At 39.1% G+C, this 21,163-nt stretch overlaps 1 protein-coding gene and 1 pseudogene across 22 annotated transcripts in view; one reads left to right on the top strand and one right to left on the bottom strand.

Moving 5' to 3' along the window:
• The first annotated feature begins 13,147 nt into the window (after positions 1-13,147).
• Positions 13,148-21,163, top strand: part of ANK2 (ankyrin 2) — a 607,793-nt gene continuing 599,777 nt past the window's right edge. For all 22 annotated transcript variants that reach the window (XM_084973140.1, XM_084973126.1, XM_084973116.1 and 19 more), the window contains exon 1: positions 13,148-13,308. The gene's annotated coding sequence lies outside the window, so the exon portion shown is untranslated. The remainder of the gene's footprint in view (positions 13,309-21,163) is intronic.
• Positions 20,244-21,134, bottom strand: LOC102157584 (calmodulin pseudogene; annotated as a pseudogene).

Genomic DNA, 21,163 nt, shown 5'->3' with positions numbered 1-21,163 from the left:
CCAAAGGAGGTTCTGGATGCAGAGGTAAGAAGCACTTTCTTCTGTTGCCTCTAATTATTCTAGCTGAGAATCAATTCTTAAGTGCTTTTATCAAAGAGTGAACTTGCTGCCAGGAGCCTTATTTGCCTGCCAGCATGAAGAGTGTGGATATAGATTTCTGATTTCAAGGTAACGTAGATCTTTCCGAGGAGGAGCCAGTGGCAGAAATTGACTCTATAGGCCACTGTGAGACAGAATAATAAAATGAGCCTGAGCTATAGAGTTAGAAAATACTAAGTTTGAATCCCAGTCCCAGGACCTGCAAGCAGTATGACTTTGCGAGATAACTAATTGCTCTGAGCCTTAATTTGGCCATCTATGAAATGGGATAATAATATGTTTTTTTATGAGAATCAAATGAATGTCAAGCACCAATGGCAGTATCTGATGTGTGCTGCATGTCGTATTTCCCTTCCTGTCTTCCTGCCAATCCATTTCTACTTCCTCTGGTTTCCTTTGGAGACTGAACAACAGTGGGGACAGAGAATATTGGGCCATTGCATAAGCCACATTATCATGGGCTTCCAATACATGTAGGAGGGGGATTGAGATTACCATTCTCCACTGTGCCCCCTTCCTAATCCCTGCTCTAACTGCCAACAGTGCAAATCCAATGAATTTCAACTCCCAGAAGCCTCATCGTTGGCTTCTGAATCTTGACATGATGGTAATGAGTCCTGCATTTCAGGGTCAAGTGATCCAAGACTGGTCCCAGTTGCTTGTAGAGTCCCAGTGCTCAAGTGAGGTGGGTTACTGGTTTTCTCTATCAAAGATGAACAAGAGCCACAGATGCTAAAGATAGATGTCAAGATTCAGGGATAGGATCAGAAAGGACAACTGTACTAAAATGCTAAAAATGTAATATAAATTTTACTATTTAAACCATTTTTAATTTTACTACTTAAAATTTATAATATAAATTTTACTATTCAAACCATTTTTAAGTAAGTGTACAGTTTAGTGATGGTACATACATTCACATTGGTGTGCAACCATCACTATTATCCATCTCTAAAACTTTTTTATTCTTCCAGAACAGATACTCTATACCCATTAAACAGCAACTCCCCACCCCTAGCCCCTGACCACAACCATTCTGCTTTATATTTTTATAAATTTGACCACTCTGGAGACCTCATAAGTGGAAGCATACAGTATTTGTGCTTTTGTGACTGGCTTATTTTGCTTGCCATGGTGTCTTCAAAGTTCGTCTCTATTATAGCATGTGTTAGAATTTTCTTCCTTTTCATGGCTGAGTCATATTCTATTGTGTGTGTATATATGTATCACAATTTTGTTTAGCCATTCATCTGTCAATGTGTAATCTGGGTTACTTCCATCTCTTGGCTATTGTGAATAATACTTTTATAGACATGGATGTATAAATGTCTGTTCCAGCCTCTGTTTTTAATTCTTTTGAGTACATACCTAGAAGTGGAATGACTGAATCAAATCATGGTTATATTTATAAGTTTTTGAGGAATTGCCAGATTTTTCTTTAGTGGCTACACCACCTTACATTTCTACCAGCAGTGCACAGGGTTCCAGTTTCTCTGTATCATTGCCAACACTTGCTTTTTTGTTGTTGTTGTTGTCTTTTTGCCATTTTCTTGGGCCGCTCCCGCGGCATATGGAGGTTCCCAGGCTAGGGGTCGAATTGGAGCTGTAGTCGCCGGCCTACGCCAGAGCCACAGCAACTGGGGATCCGAGGTGAGTCTGCGACCTACACCACAGCTCATGGCAACGCCAGATCGTTAACCCACCGAGCAAGGACAGGGATCGAACCTGCAACCTCATGGTTCCTAGTTGGATTCGTTAACCACTGTGCCACGACGGGAACTCCTCTGTGTTTTTTTGATAATGTCATCCTAATGGGTGTGAAGTGGTAGATTAATCTTAAAGAACATGAATTGTGATGAACACTGAGTAACCTATCTCATTTCCTACCATAGGTTCTATTCACATAATAGATGCTTATTGAATGAATGAGCAAGAATCCATACTTCATATATGAAATACCAATAGAAAATAATCCAGGACGTATTACAGTACAACTTCTTCATCTATCCATTCATGAAATGGAGTGTGGGTCATGCACAATGTTAATTATTAAGAGTTTCAATTTCAATTAAAAGTGAAGCCAAGACAAATGTTCTTCTCTCAAATAGCTCACGTTCTGTTTTCTCTTTAGGGAGGAAAGCTAAGCCATCAAGATATGATAGTTTAATTAAACTATCCTTATAAACATCTAACCCTTTTGGCTTTAGAGTCCATATTTTTCTTTTCTTTTTCTTTTTCTTTTTTTGGCCATACTCATGGCATGCAGAAGTTTCTGGGCCAGGGATCAAACTCGTGCAACAGCAGAGACTGAGCCATTGCAGTGACAACACCAGATCCTTAACCCCCACGCCATCAGGGAACTCCTACAGTCTATATTTTTCAAGTTGCATTATAATTAGTAAGATATTATATTCTAGTTTTGCAGACAAGTGTATTTTCTTTGACAAATTAGCAAATATTATATATATACGTATATATGTATTGCTGTTGATATTTTATACTGTTTTATACTGCATATATATGTGTGTATACACACACACACACACACAGTATATTGTCTCTAGAATGGTGGTAGTTATATGCCTCTTTGAGAGAATTGAGAAATAATCTTTCACATCATTTTCTGTGTTCAGATGAAGAACCCCTGTTGAGAAAGTCTACCTCAGTGACTTTCCACTTTTGAGTGAAATAATAAAATTGAGCTTCTGAACCTGCAAAGCTGAGAACTTTTCACTGGATCATGGTAATGGCAGAAACATGCAGCAATCAGTTGACTCTAATGTAACATTACTGCTTCCACTTTCTCTTAGATTCAGAGAGATAAGGAGGACATATATTTGCAACTGAATCATAGTCTGATTTTCTTCCTGTAGAAAGAAGAAGGGGCTAATTTTTTTGGTGCCAGTATTACAAAAATATTGTAAACAATCATGCTGCCATTTTGTTTTTCATGCTCAAACTGCATGTTGAACTGCCTGTCTGATCTCAAATGTACAGTATCTTGCTTCTGGGATCTGCATTACTCTTTCTACCTGTTTAATTCCATTTATTAAGCAAGTATTTATTGAAATCTTACTATGTCCCCAATACTGTGCTAGGTCCTGATAACTCTTTCTACTTATTTAATCCCATGTATTAACAAAATATTTATTGAGCTCTTACTATGTCCCCAGTATTGTGCTAGGTCCTGATAACAAAAAGGTGAGCAGATCCTGGGGTCCAATAGTGGTGAAAGACAAGTGAATAGGCAATTATAATTGCTAAGTATTAATAAATGACTGAAAGAACAATAAAGAGACCCCTAACTCAGACTAGAAGAATTAGGGGGAGACTTCCTGGGGAAACCGATAACTAAATTGACGTGTCAATTTAATAGGAGTTAGCTAAGCAAGGAAAGGGAAAGCTCTTTTTTGGAAGAAATGGCACATACAGTCCCAGTGTAAGAATGCACTCTAAAGAAAATGACAGAATGTGAGTGTTTGAGACCAGATTGTGAGGGTGTGAGATAAAGCCAGAGAGATAAGCAGGAGCTCACTAATCGAGGGTATTATCCCTCTTCAGGACTTTGCTAACTTTTTGAATATATGATGTGGAGGAAGAGGGTGACTCCCTAGTTTCTGGCTTGGTTACTGGATGAGATGGAAAAAGTAGAGTATCATGTTTCCTAGGGAAGATGGTAAGTTCAATTTTAGATAATTTATTTTTGGGGTGTCTGTGTGGCACCAAGAAGGCTTCTGGGGTGAAAAGTGTAGAGGCAGATTAGGGGAAATCATTGCTGTTGATGTTTTAATTGCCGCCCTCATTGCCAGTTCTCTTTTAGAATGCCACTATCGAATAAATAATTTGTGAATTACAGATACTTCCTTTGGGATTGGATCCAAAGAGTATAATGAGAAAGAATATATGACTTGCTGCTTCCTGGGAGCATAATGGGCTGAGGTAGCATCGTTTGGATGATTGTTTTCTGCCAACAGCTAAATAATTGCTCTTTCCTATTTACTTCAATATACATAGGGCTATATATACATAGATATGTCTTGATATATCTGTTGATGTGCTCATCTTTAGAAAGTAGAATTAGTTGAAGGAGAGGGGAATATTACTCTGTATAACTTTATATTATTAGAATTTTTCTTTTACACAGAGCACTTTATTTTTATGTAAAATAATTAAGGGGAAGTTATTGAGTAAATAATTGAGTAAAAATTTTGAGGGCATTGGGTTGATAAAAAAATAATTGAAAATGTGGGGAAGTTTTAAAGCATAATTTAGAAGACATGGAAAGGAAAAAAAAAAGGCTGGAAGTAAGATAGGAGGCTTGGGGATACTTCACAAACTACATGGGCGGGTGACTTCCTGCCGCCCTAAGTGGTGTATTAGGGATCGTGTGTAAAGAATTTTTGTCATTCAGTTTTTATTTATTTTCTTTTTACAGCTGGACTTACACCATATGGAAGTTCCTGGGCTAGGGACTGAATAGGAGCTGCAGCTGCAGGCCTAGGCCACAGCCATGACAACACTGGATCTGAGCTGTGTCTGCCACCTATGCTGCAGCTTGCGGCTACATCGGATCCTTAACTCACTGAGTGAGGCCAGGGATCGAACCTGTGTCCTCACAGAGACTACGCTGGGTCCTTAATCCACTGAGCCACAATGGGAACTCCAGTTATTATTTCTTATTCATTCTGCTGTAGCAAGCCTGCTACATTATACCTGTTGGCAAGATTGATGCTCAAACAGTAGTCACGGGTAGTTTTAGTGGTTAGAGCTAATGTCTGCTATGGTTGGTCTGATTTCTGGTTGTTATTATCACTTCTGCTTTAGTTATTTATCTTCTCTGGCATCACTGGTTTAGGAAGCCTTTCTTGACATCCACCTCTTCTTCCTTCTTTTAAGTCGAACTTTCAGCTCCTTCTCTGTTTCTCTTGTTTGTGTCCTCTTTGTCAGACTTTGTGGAAAGGCCAAAGAAAGATGTACTTATTAAATTTGCAGATGACTAAGTTTTAATTCCTTAAATAGTAAAACTAGGATTTATATTTAGGCTGAAATGATGACCAATGTTGAAAAGATGAAACTCCACAAGGGTACATATAACCACACACACACACACACACACACACACACACACACACACACACACACACACACACACACAAATAGATTTAGCATTCATCTGCTTATGTTAAAAAAATATACATCTATTTTAAGAACAATTCAGTGGAAAAGGTCTAGTGATTTTAGTTGACTGCCTGCTCTTTATGAGCCAATAGTGTAGAGGACTGCCAAGAGAAGTGGATACAAATCTAGACTGCATGAATAATAGTTAAGTGTTCAGGATAAGGTAAATAATAATCCCACTTCTCTGTGCTTCTCAGACCACATATATTTGGAGTTTTGAGTCCTTAGATTTGGGTTCCATATTTCAAGAGGAAGCACTGGTACAGTCAAGCATTTTTGGAAGTGGTTAGGCAGGGCAATGAAGAGAGTGAAAAATTATGTCAAACAGGAAATGGCTGAATAAATGGGGAACTTAATTGCTCTCTTCAATTATGTGGGAGAAGGACTACACAAATTTTATGTCACTCCAGAGAGCAGAACTACAACAGTGGGGTTGGGGAATTTGAAGAAAGCACATTGTAACTCAATACGAGGAAGAATTAAAAAAACAGAGCTCTTAAAATTTGAGTGAGATTAAGTGTTGTCAGTAATGTAGAGATGATACTTCTTTTCCAATTCAATTTGAATCAAACCCCAGTAGAAAACAAACAAATAAAAATGGGACTTTTTTTTGAAAGTTGGGGCCAAATTTCAAAAATTACCTGAAAAAAACAAATGGACAAAGACAAATATCACTTATATGTGGAATCTAAAAAATAAACGAAATTAGGGAACGTAACAATAACAAAAGACAAATGGGCATTAATAGCTTTAAAAAAAACCCACTGGGCTCAGTGGTTAACGAATCCGACTAGGAACCATGAGGTTGCAGGTTCGATCTCTGGCCTTGCTCATTGGGTTAAGGATCCAGCGTTGCCATGAGCTGTGGTGTAAGTTGCAGACTCGGCTCGGATCCTGCGTTGCTGTGGCTCTGGCGTAGGCCGGCCGCTACGGCTCCCATTGGACCCCTAGCCTGGGAACCTCCATATGCCGCGGGAGCAGCCCTAGAAAAAGCAAAAAGCCAAAAAAAAAAAAAAAAAAAAGAAAAGGGAATGTTGTTTAATTATTGCATAAAGCAACAGTGATTAAATTAAATGACACTGGTATAGACAAATCAATGGAATAGTTATCTCAGACATAAACTCTAACATGTCAATAATTTAATAAAAAACAAAAGAAGTATAATAATTGAGAAGAAATAGCAGGATTATTTAACAATTTTTTTTTTTTTTTAGGACAATTGGTGTCATAATTGGGGAAAGGCAGACTACTCCAAAAAACAGTCCGGGTAGTTTAAATTGTTAAACGATTAAAGAAAATTAAATATAAAAATTAGAAAAATTGGGAGTAAATATTTAGAAAACTTCTGGATGTGGGAAGAATGTTTCTGTGTTATGTTTTACCGTAAAACCTATCAAACATGAAAATAAGTAGGGTGAATAGTATGACAAATACCCACACATTCCTATATAAGCTTATTAATTGTTAATGTTTTGCCATATTTCCTTAATATTCTTTTTAAAACATTTGGAAATAATTACAGCCATGTTGTTTTACCTATACATTCTAAAATAAGAATATTTTGGAGTTCCTGTTGTGGTTCAGTGGTTAGCGAACCCGACTAGTATCCATGAGGTTGAGGGTTTGATCCCTGGCCTTGCTCAGTGGGTTAAGGATCCAGAGTCGCTGTGAGCTGTGGTGTAGGTTGCAAATGCGGCTCGGATCCCGTGTTGCTGAGGCTGTGGGGTAGGCTGGGGCCTACAGTTCTGATTGGACCCCTAGCCTGGGAACCTCCATATGCCACAGGTGCGCCCCTAAAAAGACAAAAAGACCAAAAAAAAAAAGAATATTTTTCCTATATAAACATAATGCTATTATTTTCACATCTAAAAAATTAATAAAAACTCTCTGATATTTTCTAATACCCAATACACATTCAGGTTTTCTCAGTTGTCCCCAAAGGGTATATTTTTTGTTTGTTTGTTTTTAGCTAATTTGCCCAAAACAGGATCTAATCAATGACCTACATAGCTCTTACCATTTAGCTATTATAGATCTTATTCCTCTGTTAGTCCAGGAACGTCCCCCACTTCTTTATTCCTCCTTTTAAAAAATTGTATTTACTTTTTGAAGAGTCTGGGTCAATTTCTGGTAGAATTCCACTCACTGTATTTATATGACTGTTCTGGTATCATCAAACTTTTTATTAATATTCCATTGTACATTTTTTAAACTGGAAATTTCTATCTCAAGTCATAACTAAAGTCAATAATACATTCTTATCAATAATATTTCACAGGTGGTGCTGTGAATATTGTATCACATTATTTTATGGGTTGCATAATACCTAGTTGTTTTACTTTTTATCATGCTGAGCTCCATCCTGGATAAATGGTTCATATGAGAATTGCCACATCACTCCATTGTAAAGTTATGGTTTTTCCCCTTAAGAGAAGTAAATATTCTGTGTGTTGATAACTTGGCAGCAGATTGATATCCATTCCCTTGCCAACCTTATATTCAATGCTTTTAGCATCTCTTGCTGACTCTTGCCTGAACCACTTATTCTATTACAAGTTGCAAAATGGTGATTTTTCCAATGCTGTCCATCCTTTTGTATTCATTAATTAGAATTCTTCCATCAAGAAGAGCTTCCCTTCGTCAATGGGAGCTACTTACTCTAAAGTAGAGTTCTCTGTGGAAAAGAAAGAATTAATACTTAAATTTCTTTCTTTACCAATTTTTAGAGTAAGGAATTGGTATAACCGTCATCTCAATTAGTGGCACCTGTGGGGTTTTTGTTGTTGTTCCTATGTTGTCATTAGGATTTTTATATATTCAAGTATATCAATCAATTATAGTATTTTCTCTCTCCTTCCTTCCTTCCTTCCTTCCTCTTTCCCTTCCTTCCTTCCTTCCTTCCTTCCTTCTTTCTTTCTTTCTCTTTCTTTCTTTCTTTCTTTCCTTCTTTCCCTCTTTCTTTCTTTCTTTTTTCCTTCCTTCCTTCCTTCTTTCCTTCTTTCTTTCTTTCCTTCTTTCCTTCCTTCCTTCTTTCTTTCTTTCCTTCTTTCCTTCTTTCTTTCTTTCCTTCTTCCTTCTTTCCTCTTTCTTTCTTTCCTTCTTTCTTTCTTTCTTTCCTTCTTTCTTTCTTTCCTTCTTTCTTTCCTTCTTTTCTTCTTTCTTTTCTTCTTTCTTTCCTTCTTTCCTCCTTCCTTCCTTCCTTCCTTCCTTCCTTTCTTTCTTTCTTTCTTTCTTTCTTTCTTTCTTTCTTTCTTTCCTTCTTTCTTTCTTCCTTTCTTTCTTTTTTTCTTTCCTTTACCCACAGTATGTGGAAGTTCCTGGGCTAGGGATCAAACTCTCAGGGCAGTTGTAGCCTGCCCCACAACTTTTACTCTTAGCTTTCTGAGCCACAAGGGAACTTCCAATTATCGTATTCTTTATGATGCCGTGATTGTGTTTAACAAAGATGGCTACACCAATATCTTTGGTCCCAGATGTTTTCTTATGCTGTGATGTTGACACTTCTCCATCACTTCTGCCCAGAACTCTCTTGGGACCTGGGCTTTTGGTGAAATCTAATCACCCTAAAGCCACTACATTGGAAGAACATATGGAAAGACACCAGAGCATATAGAGTTAACTAAGAAATCCTAATTGTTCCTTTCCTTAGCTGTTCAAGTCCAGGCAACAGACATGCAACTGAACCAGCTCTCAGTAGATTTCGTCCTCCAGCTTTTGAGATGCTCAGTTGATAGTGAGTAGGGTAGACACCAGGTGACCCATTAAGCCCTGGCTAGACTGAAGATTTGAGCAAAGAAAAAATGTTGTTTAAAGCCAAGTTTGGTGTGGCTCTTGGTAGAGCCACAGTAACTAGAACAGATGCTTTGATGAACTTGGGAGTGCCCCCAAATTGAATCCTATGTCCTTTGACACACTGCCAAAGCTCTTCAATAGTTTTCTTGCTTTCTGGCATAAGACAATGTCCTACATTCACCTTATACATCCTCTGCCTCAGGTCTTAAGTCAGCTGCTTTTTCCCCCCAAAAAACTCTGATTCTTTTGAGTGGGTAATGGTGTTTAGGTTTCAAAATCTGGGTATTGGGAATGCTTTCAAGTTGCAATAGAAAAATTACAAATTTGATGACAGTAAAACATTTCAGCATGTTTCCCAAAAACAGAATTGAAAGGCAAACATGAAGCTCAATAGAATGGACAATAAGAATACTAAGAATCCAATGAAAATAAAAACAACAAATAAGCAATTTTCAAATGATAGAATACCAATGAATAGTAAATATTTAATCATGTTTAACTTTCTAGTAATAAAAAAGAGAACTTATACTATTATTTTCCTTTATCAATTTAGTAGATATTCTTTAAAAGAAATAAGCCTCAGGAGTTCCCATTGTGGCTCAGTGGTAATGAACCCAACTAGTATTCATGAGGACGCAGGTTCAATCCCTGGCCTTGTTCAGTGGGTTATGGATCCAGTGTTGCTGTTAGCTGTGGTATAGGTCACAGATGTGTCTTGGATTCCTCACTGCTGTGGCTGTGGTATAGATCAGCAGCTCCAGCTCCAGTTCAACTCCTAGCCTGGGAACATCCATATGTTGTGGTTGCAGCCCTAAAAAGCAAAAAAAAAAAAAAAAAAAAAAAAAAAAAAAAGCCTCAATGTTGACAAGAATGCAGTAAATCTGTAATCTTTTACACATTGGCAGAAGTGTCAGTTAATTTTTGACTTTCTGCTTAGTAATTGGGCAATATGAATTAAGTTGCAATATTAAAAATTTACCACCGGGAGTTCCTGTTGTGGCTCAGCAAATCTGACTAACATCCATGAGGACACCAGTTTGATCCCTAGCCTTGGTCAATGGGTTAGGGATCTGGCGTTGCAGTGAGCTGTGGTGTAGGTCACAGACTCGGCTCAGATCCTACATTTCTGTGGCTGTGGTGTGCGCTGTCAGCTGCAGCTCCGATTTGGCCCCTAGCCTGGGAACCTCCACATGCCCTGGGTGCAACCCTAAAAAGCAAAAAAAAAAAAAAAAAAAAAAAAAAAGTTATGACCACTTCTATTAGTTACGATAGGGCCAGATATTCTGTGACAAAGAGGTACCAAATAAAGTGTCTTAAAAATAAATTAATTTTTCTCTCATACGACAATCTGCAGTGGATGGCCTGGGTTGGAAGAACAGATCTGCTTTTTGTGGTTTTGGGGGGGCCCTGTTTCCTTCCATTCTCTTGCTCTGCCATTTCCAAAGTATTTCAGCTGTATGGTTGAAGCTAGTTCACGGGCAAGTCTATGTTCAACCTTGCATGAAGGGGAAAGAAAGAAATCTAGGACAAGCAATTTTCTTTCCAGCCAGAGAGGTAGGATTCTGCTTACAAGGGCCACACCTACTTGCAAGGGAGGTTGGGAGCTTAGTCTTTGGACAGTCAACTATGTATTTGGCTTCAACATTATTACTTTGGAAGAAGACCATATCTTTGGATTCAATAATTCCATTTTCTGATCATCTATCCTAGTGAAATAAATCATTTATAGAAAATGTGTTAATTACTTACAGAACCATAATTCAGTCAAGGAGAATAATGTTCAAAATGTTACTTGCTGTTGAGAAACATCTTGAGAAACATCTCTACATGATTACTGAAGTGTTTTAGAGGCCGTGTTAAGGAATTAAATGAGATGGGGAAATGGTGGAGGGAATTAAGTAAAAGAAAGATTCAATTTGGCTAAGAACAGTCTGTTTTCTGTATGAAAGACAGAGTGGAGCCAGTTGCCATAGTCTAGGACGCAAATTTTGATGTAGTTTAAACTAGAGTTGTTTTAGCAGTAGTAGTGATAGTCTTTTGAATATTAAATTTTTATTAACTGTATAGATTTTGGAAGGAGCATTGTGTCTGTGAGGCCAAACTTCCCACTTTACTTACCCATACAGTAAGAGATAATGATGAAAGATCACTAAGTGGGAAGTATTATTTTAACATGTTCAGGAGTTCGTGGCGCAGTGGAAATGAATCCGACTAGGAAACATGAGGTTGTGGGTTCGATCCCTGCCCTTGCTCAGTGGGTTAAGGATCCAGCATTGCCGTGAGCTGTGGTGTAGGTCACAGACATGGCTTGGATCTGGCGTTGCTGTTGCTCTGGCGTAGGCCAGCAGCAACAGCTCCGAAGAGACCCACTAGCTTTGGAACCTCCATATGCCGTGGGTGCGGCTCTAAAAAGACAAAAGACAAAAAAGTTCAAAGTTATTATGTTTATAAAGTCAAAGGTGAGCAAAATGCTGAACAAAAATGCTAAACAAAAAGACACTTCTCAGACAGAAAAACATCATTTTCATCTTCTTTTATTTTTGTTTATTAATATTTCTCCTACAGAATAAGCAAAAATATTTTCACTTTGTTCTTTACATTGAAAGTGGATTGTATTTTTTTGTGCATTTATTAAAGCATATCCTCTGCATATCCTCTTTGTTATGGAAACAATATAATCTAATAATAATCATTTTATATGTAATATTTAAGTCGTGTATTTGTTTTGTACCAAGCTTGTGATCTTTACCCCTGAGAAGATTACCAGGTTGCTTGTGACCATGGAATTCAACATGCGATTCCATGGGGCAACTAATTTCCATTTGATCTCTATTGGGAATAAGCCACATAAAGAATAAACTGTTGAGTCAATTCATTTATACTTACTATTTATTGAACACCTATTAAGTCCCTGTAAATAATACCAAGGTGCATGCCATTCAGTGGGTGTATAAGCCGGTTAAGGAGATCCTGATTTTACATAAATATCTGAAAATGCAGTTGAATAACCAAATTCACAGAAAGTAATACAGTTAAAGCAGACAGAGCGAATTCTCTTCTAGATTAGGGAATAATTACATTTCTGGTCATTGCTGCCTAGCTTGACTATGATTTTGCTTCATAAAAGCTTAATAACTTTGGTTATTTTTACCTTAAAGGTTATATTGCCATTTCTCATAATGAAATTAGGGTAAAACATGGTTTTGTAATTGGCCTTCAGATTCAGTATTAGACAGAACATTTATAAGGAGACTTGATAATGCTATTACTTCCTCAACTTATTACAGAAATGGAATTAGAAGCCCCGTGCCGAATTAAAAAAAAAAAAATCTTGAAACTATGCATATTGTTTGAATATTCACACCCAGCCTTTGTGCTGGGTACCTAGTAGCTGATCAATGAAATGTTACTGAATGAATGAAGGCAAGCCTGAATAAATGATCCTGACTTTTTGCCTGTCTGTCTAGTCTACAAGTCTATTTCTCTTGGACTATACATGAGTCCTTTAACAGTGGAATTATTATAACTGGCTCTGAATTTAGTGGTTCTCTCCCTGAGATCTTTTTCCATGAACTAAAATCAGTAGTAACTAGCTTAAATAAAACCTTCACAAAACTCACTGATACTTTATGATATACATAATATCATATATATATAGGTAATATGAATGATGATCCTCTCAGAAAGGCGGGGGAGGTGGTGGTGATTTGCAGATGAAATCACTCCTCTGGTATTGGCATCTTGACAGTGGCTCATTCCTCATCTTCCCTGCATTAGGCGTGGAAGTCCAGTTACTTCCCATATAGCTGATACATTCTGGCTGCAAACTAACCCAAGTGCTTTTCTTACTTATTTTTTTTCCTTCTGCTAGAAACAGAAGGCAAAAAAATTCTCGTGAGGAAACAGCAGTTCCTTACTCTGTACCACCTGCTTAAATGTAACCTAAAGGCACCCAAATGATGCAACCTATGAGTGTGGAAGGGGCCGGCGGATGGGCTGTCACGTCTGGCTGATCTGATGTCACAGCAGATCATGTGGTGCTGTGTGGGCAGCTGGGACTGGCCCGCCGAAAGCACATGGATTACAGTCTGAGGCTGTAATGGGAAAGTCGGCTCCCCGGCTACTGGCTCATAGACATCACCCTGTGGGGAAGCTGGGGGCTCTCCGATTTGCCCCGCTCCAGAGCCGCTCCTGCTGTGTAACTCACTGGCACATTGCTGAGACAAGCTGCTGCTCCCAGTAAGTGCTTAAAGAAAATCTTTATTCAGAGCATTTTGAAGCGGAAAGGAAGCCTTGGTGTTGATGGGGGTTCCTGGAAGCCCTTTGTAAAATCCTCTCCCAGAATCTGGGCTGGGCAGCATTGCTTTTTATGCCATCCTGGAGTTAATAGGCAGGGCTGATGTGCAAATGTCCTCCAGCCCTGATTTTGGTTTGTTCTCCGTATGATGTGTTTTTCTGAATTTCGTTTTCTATTTTTATAATTGTAGGGTAGATTTGTTAGATCTGGGTAAAGTGAATTGATTTCAGATTCGCAGACCCTTGGTATTCTCTGTGTGGTAAGCGGGGAGAAGGGTGGTGGCTCCCTTGATTAGAATCGCCGCTTATGTTAAGATGTCTGTGTCTGGGCTGAAGAAATATTTAGCGGTTGCCGCCTCTTTTCTGCTTTGGGTGAGGGAGAAAGCAGAGTGAACCAGTAGTGAGGGGCATGTAAAATTAGGTAGTTGCTGGTAAATTGCCTTTTTAATGGTCAGATGTATATTAGGTGGCGTCAGCTGGCAGAACAGGTGCGGGTAGTGGAAGAATGATGGAATTCTTGCCCCCTTCCCCCAGCAAACAAATTTCCTTCCCTGTGTCAAAAGCCCAGTTAAGAAGTGGTGAGAAGTGCAAGGGTGCAAATTTGTAAGCACTATTTTTTTTTTTTTTTTTTTTTTTTTTTTTTTTTTTTGCTGGTAACAAACATCACATTCCCACACTCATGCATCAGGAGAGAGCCTCACCGTGGTGATGTTTAGGTGTGGTCTTTTTGGAGAGCGAGGGAATACAATAGCATCTTACTGCTCCTTCTGGGCATATAGCACTACATTTGTTTTAGAGACTGAAAATAAGTGTGGGTGGTCGGTCGGGTCTATAAAGGGAAATTTAGGAGGATAAATTGTTTATTTATCTTAGCACCTTTCTGTGAACATTTGACAGAGTTTTAGGTCAAGGTATAGGACATCCACTTGAAAAGCAATGGCAAATAAATAATTAGGCTCTATCTTTAAGCACTGAAAAATATTTATACTTTTTTTTGTTTCATTTTGAGTCTTTTCTGTGAATCCTTTCTGTGAGTTTCTGCACAAACTGGAGGCTTTGGGGCCAAAGACTGATTCCAGAAACACTTAGGTATGGAAGAAACTTTTGGGTGGGAAAGATGGTGAGATGAGAGAAAAGAAAGTAAGCTGAGATGAGGTCTGTTCTTTTTCATAGCCTTTTGCAACCGGCAGCTTAAGTCGCAGAACATCAAACAACAGACAAGAGCTTGCCCCACCCAAAGTGTTGTGAACATGGATTATTCACTTGCCATTTTTATTCCACTGAACTGCAGGAGCACTAAGTGCACAGAAGGTTCTAATTCATCCTGTGAGCTTTGTGAAATAGAGTACGAGCCAAATAAAATGAAGCAGAGGAAAATAAAGCTTCCCCCTGCCCTGCCCCACCCACCCACCTTGTCCTGCTTCCATATAATGTTTTTTTTTGTTTTTTTGGCCACGCCCTCAGCATGTGGAAATTCCCCGGTCAGGGATTGAACCTGCGCCACAGCAGCAACCTGAGCCACAGCAGTGACAGTGCTGGATCCTTAACCCTGCTCAGCCACCGGGGAACTCCCTTCCTTCCATATTGTTGAGTAAAGCTAGATTTATGCTGGAAAGGGCCCTTTCTCTGCTTGTAGTTGGTTAGTTATTTCAGAGGAGCTAAGGCACAGGATGCACAGCTGGTACTTGCAGGGGAAGAGTGGGTGAGCCTGGGTGAGGAACGTTTTCAGAGGTACCCTTACTGATCCAACCCTCTCGCTCTGCCGTCTCTGACCAGCCTGAGACCACACCCCCTTTTTTGGCCAAGTGCCAAACATCGTCTCTCTCTGAAGGGGAGCCTAATGAAGCGATGGCCACGCTTGGGCCTGTTGATGCCTTGGACGTCAAACCGAGGAGCCCTCATCTCTGCAGGCAAACCCTCCCTGCTTCTCAGGGTAGAGGTGCCCATGTATTGGAGTTTTAGAATTTCTTTCCTTCAAAAATTAACACACTGCTGTGAAAAGAAATGGAAGGCATTTACCCATTTCCATTTGCTGTGTTTGTGTTCCCCTGTCTTAATCGTCACTCTTGGCAGGTTATGATTAATGCAGAGAGGCCATTTACACCCCATTTGCTACTTTTCAGGGAAGGTGATGCAGGTAGAGAATTAGGGCTGAGCCAGTCTTAAGGACGGACACTTCATCCCCTTATTTCACAGAGGGGCAGACTGGCCAGAGTCATGCATGTGATGAGTGACAGAATTAGGACCAGAACCCAGAGCTTCTGGCAGCTCTCTGCACCTTCTGCAATCACATCACTTAAGAGTGTTCCTATAGACTTAGGTGTTTTTTTGATTTCAGGTTGTTTTTCATTTTATTTAGCTGTGATATTACTAGAATAGTAAAATCACTGCATTTCACTTTCCTAAGAATGTCTTGGAAAATCCTTAAAAATAAAATTAAATTTCACTCTCTTAGGGGTATAGGATGTATATATTCATTGTGGGTCATGTGAAAAGGTCTCAAATATCTGATCATTAATTTTCTGATTTTTGCCTTACCAGGAATGAGGCTCATAAATAAATTAATGTTGATTTATCATTAATATATTGTTCAGTTTTGGTAAATCAAGTACCATAAGAATATTTAGAAACTTCTTCCCATTTGGGTAGTTTTCTGAATCATATTAATGTTCTTTCTTTTTTTTTTTTTTTTGCTTTTTAGGGCTACACCCTTGGCACATGGAGGTTCCCAGGCTAGGGGTCGAATCAGAGCTGTAGCTGCTGGCCTACACCACAGCCACAGCAACGCTGGCTCCTTAACCCACTGAGCGAGGCCAGGGATTGAACCTATAGCCTTATGGTTCCAAGTCGGATTTGTTTCTGCTGCGCCACCATGGGAACTCCTTAATGTTCTTTCTTTATGCAGGCCCTACTTATGGTGACTTTTAAAATCAATTAAGATGTATTTAAAATAAAGTTTCAGGAGTTCCTATCGTGGCTCAGTGGAAACAATCTGACTAGGAATCTTGAAGTTGCAGGTTCGATCCCTGGCCTCGCTCAGTGGGTTAAGGATCTGGCGTTGCCTTGAGCTGTGGTGTAGGTTGCATCCATGGCTTGGATCTGGCGTTGCTGTGGCATAGGCTGACAGCTGTAGCTGCGATTAGACCCCTAGTCTGGGAAACTCCATATGCTGTAGTTGTGGCCCTAAAAAAAAAAAAAAAAAAGAAGGCAAATAAATAAATAAAATAAAGTTTCAGAGTTCCCATTGTGAATCAGTGGGTTAGGAACCTAACTAGAATCCATTAGAATGCAATTCAATCCCTGGCCTGGCTCAGTGAATTAAGGATCCAGCATTGCCACAAACTGTGCCACAGGTTGCAGATGCAGATGCGGCTTGGATCCTGAGTTGCTGTGGCTGTGGTGTAGGCCCCAGTTGCAGCTCTGATTCGACTCCTAGCCTAGGAACTTCCATATGCTGCATGTGTGGCTTAAAAAAAATAAAGTTTCATCTTGAGTTGCTATTTGGATCACTGCTAGACCCTAAAGAGATTTTTAAAAAATACTTATTGATTGAATGATAGAATATACAGAGCATCACAATGCCTGCTTCTGAGTATAATGAAATTTTAAAGGTAATGCAATGTTATGTTGTTCCTTAATGGTATTAGAGTGCCCATCTGTTAATTATTCAATCTGATTTTAGTCAGGGTGAGATTCACACATTTGTTTGAAAGCAACATAAATATGAATAAATGTCACATGTAATTCATCCATGGTAACACCATCTGTAAAAGCAATAAAAACATAATTAGATAGGGTGTTGTTTAATCACATTTTTTGGAAACCTCGACTGTCATGCAGAGGCCCTCTGATTATATCCTTAATATGCACTAATCAGTGTCTACTGATCTGGGCAGGGCATCTTTTCATTCTAGACATTAAACTATAGTGATATATTGGGAAAAATTAGTTTTGGTTGCTTGGAGTAGTTGCCACAAGAATAATTGGAACACTGTTCTAAAGAGCCTGTACTCTCTAGCTCAGAAACACATGGCTGCATGTGTGACATTTCTAAATGGTGACTTATTCAAGGAAACTCTAGTTGATTTTTTATTTTAAGCTTCAGGTTATGGAGGGGAAAAACAAAAAACAGAAAAGGAAAATTAGGCATTAATGTTCCTAATATGGAGAGGCAGAGACTCCAAATAAAGGTACCACTTATTTTAAAAAGATGTAACTAAGAGGAAATGAAAAAAACAAAAAAGAAAGATGTTTAGTGGTGCCTCAGTACCGTGAATAGCTGCTGTCTTAGTTGTAAATTTTACTCTTTAAGGTCTTGGGTGCCTTTAACCAGTTCCATTTAGGCCAAAAGCACAAGCAAGTATCTCTTGCTGTAAACAAAGCAACAGACTTAAGTTAATGCTAATGTGTTCACAGCCAGAGCCAAAAGCTTTTCAGGGTTATTATAACACACTGGGCTCTTAGCCCATCCATCTAAATGTCTAAAGTAGACTAAAGTTATGGATCTGTCCATTGTATACACTATCCCACATGAGAGCCAGATGCTACTGTTTACTGTGTTAGTGACTGTGCAGCTTCAATGTGAAATCTGAGATTGCTGTTAGGGGTCAATGGAAGTTATAGATTGATTTTTCTGATCATGAATTCAAGCTTCTACCCTCCAGTCTGTTTTGCTTAAGGCTGCTTTTTTGGAACAGTCTCTTAAATGTAATTTACACTCAACTGTCTAAACCATTTAGATGAAGGGCTTCCATGTGAAAACTGTTTATTTATTGTCTTTGGGCTTTGGGTTCGATGGAGGTCTTCAGCATATTTTTATCCTTTGTCTTGAGCCTGGAAAAGAATAGTCATGAAGATCTATTGCACAACACCACACTTGAAAGCACCGTGGTAACACAGCCTTTGGGAAGATGGGGTAGAAAAATAGGTCTGTGTATATCGACTTAGAAAAAGACTCTATTGTCCTTGGTCAAAAAGAAAGTTCCATCATTCAAGACCCAGTATTGGGTTTTATTGACTCAGACCCCTTGTTTTAATCCTATTCTATTTGATTTGTGCCTTTTTATCATATTTTGAGCAAGTATCCTAAGCAATAATAATAATAACAATAGTGACTGCCATATGTTGAATACTTCCCATATGTTAGGCCCTGTACCAACGTTTCATTGATTTATGGACATTTCACGGTTAGGTAAATTTGCACCAAATCACATGACTTCTCAGCTGAGATTCCAACCAGGTCTTTCTAAATCTAGAGCGAAATATAAAGCTCTTATAACTTATGCCTTATAACTTATGCCTGTTGTTCCAACTATAGAATTCTCTTGCATCGTGTACACAAACATGAAGGTTGTCACAAAGCTCTTTTGATCTATGTACCACATAGTTTTGGTGGTGGCTTGGGGGATGTTAACTTACAGGTGAGGAGAGAATGCCTTTATTTTAGGTAAGATTTCATTATGTTAATAAATTGTGCTGTGATATGGTTAAAAGGTATGGGGAGTGCTTAGAAGTAATAGTTAACCGGAGTTCCCGTTGTGGCGCAGTGGTTAACGAATCCGACTAGGAACCATGAAGTTGCGGGTTCGGTCCCTGCCCTTGCTCAGTGGATTAACGATCTGGTGTTGCCGTGAGCTGTGGTGTAGGTTGCAGATGCGGCTCGGATCCCGCGTTGCTGTGGCTCTGGTGTAGGCCGGTGGCTACAGCTCCGATTGGACCCCTAGCTTGGGAATCTCCACATGCCATGGGAGCGGCCCAAGAAATAGCAAAAAAATAAAAAAAAAATAAAAAAAGAAGTAATAGTTAACCTGCGGTGTTAGTTCTATTTTTTTTTAATTGTAATTTTTTAAATTGGAAAACAAATATACAACTTGGAATGGATTTGAGGCAAATTGTGCCATAAGCAGATTTTCTTTAAGTGGCTAAAACAAAGTTTAAAGCGCAAGTAACAATAAAAGAAACTGTTTCTGCTGCAGGACCAGCAGTACGAAAAAATATTGTACGAGTACCCGGATAAAACACCCGTTTTGAAATAGTGCAACTTTTAAGTACCTATTGTTGACTGTCTGTAGTCCACGCAGAGTTACAACTCCACACTTTTACAACAGCACGCTGACAGTTCCTAAAGAAAACTACTGAAAAAAAAAGACATAACCCAGATGTTCCCTCATTTGACCAACTCCATCTAAGTTTAGATGTGCAGAAGGGCTTAGAAATATACAGAGTAAGCCACACGCAACATGTTACTTGATCAGTTTTCTAAAATAAGGTTTCAAGACAATGACAGTAAGATAAGGGAAGAAAACACGGAGGAATGAGGTCCTAATTACTCTACGTGCATTTTTATTTTATTTTATTTTTTTAGCAGTAGGGGAAACGTTTTACAGATAAGTTACAAAGAAAAGGCAAACAGTTTTGTACAAGAAATTTAACACATTCTCGGCTCGGATCCCACATTGCTGTGGCTCTGGTGTAAGCCAGCGGCTACAGCTCCGATTAGACCCCTAGCCTGGGAACCTCCATATGCCGTGGGAGCGGCCCAAAAAATGGCAAAAAACAAAAACAGAAAAACGAAACACCAAAAAAAACCCCAAAAAGGAGTTCCCGTTGTGGCGCAGTGGTTAACGAATCCGACTAGGAACCATGAGGTTGCAGGTTCGATCCCTGGCCTTGCTCAGTGGGTTAAGGATCCCGCGTTGCTGTGAGCTGTGGTGTAGGTCGCAGATGCGGATTGGATCCTGCGTTGCTGTGGCCCTGGTGTGGCTTAGACCCCTAGCCTGGGAACCTCCACATGCTGCGGGATCGGCCCTAGAAAAGGCAAAAAAAGACCAAAAAAAAAAAAAAGCCAAAAAAAAAAAAAAAAAGAAATTTAACACAACATCTTCACTTTGCTGTCAACATTTGTACAAACTCTTCATAGTTTACCTGACCATCACCATCAATATCTGCTTCCCTGATCATTTCATCAACCTCTTCATCTGCTAACTTGTCTCCAAGGTTTGTCATCACATGGCGAAGCTCCCCGGCACTAATATAGCCATTGCCATCCTTATCCAACACACAGAATACTTCTCTAATTTCTTCTTCACTGTCTGTGTCTTTCATTTTTCCTGCCATCATTGTCAGAAATTCCAGGAAGTCAGTTGTGCCGTTACCATGAGCCTCTCCTTCATTAATCATGCCCTGTAACTCTGCTTCTGTGGGATTCTGCCCAAGAGACCTTATTACAGTTCCCAATTTCTTTGTTGTTATAGTTCCATCACCATCCTTGTCAAATAGTGAAAAAGCTTCTTGGACTTCTGCAATCTGCTCTTCAGTCAGTTGGTCAGCCACGCTGCAAGTGCTACCGGTCTCCAGGATGAGACCACACAACCACTCAGCTTACTCGCTCGGCTCGGACTCGTTAGTTCTATTTTGAATATCTAAAAGTCAGTCCCTGTAGCAAGTTCCTAATGAAAATATCATAAGTTAACAAAATTTTGCATTACAGGACCTTATTATCAAAGAGTAGTTCTTTCAGCTTTATCCAAAACATGGTAGGCTTTATAGTAGTCTTGCAATGATTAAGGACTTTGTAAAGATAATCAGTACAGCTTAATGCACTGATAAAAATAATGCTCCGATAAAAATATCTACCCTTTGTTGCGGGTCTTGTTTAAGACACTTAAACAGAACAATAACACTAAAGTCTGAAAAAGCTCATTACCATATTTGTAATATTTTCCTCCTTTTGTGTTCATGTCTCTGAACTTGAGTAGCCAGTCGCCCATGTACCTTAGATCACTTTATGTTCCTTTAG

This window comes from Sus scrofa, chromosome 8 (assembly GCF_054392235.1).
Source record: "Sus scrofa isolate SSC_HxYL_T2T_F1_AM1 chromosome 8, Sscrofa_HxYL_maternal_Yorkshire_Landrace_v2.0, whole genome shotgun sequence".
NCBI lineage: Eukaryota > Metazoa > Chordata > Mammalia > Artiodactyla > Suidae > Sus > Sus scrofa.
This window is presented reverse-complemented; position numbering and strand designations above follow the sequence as displayed.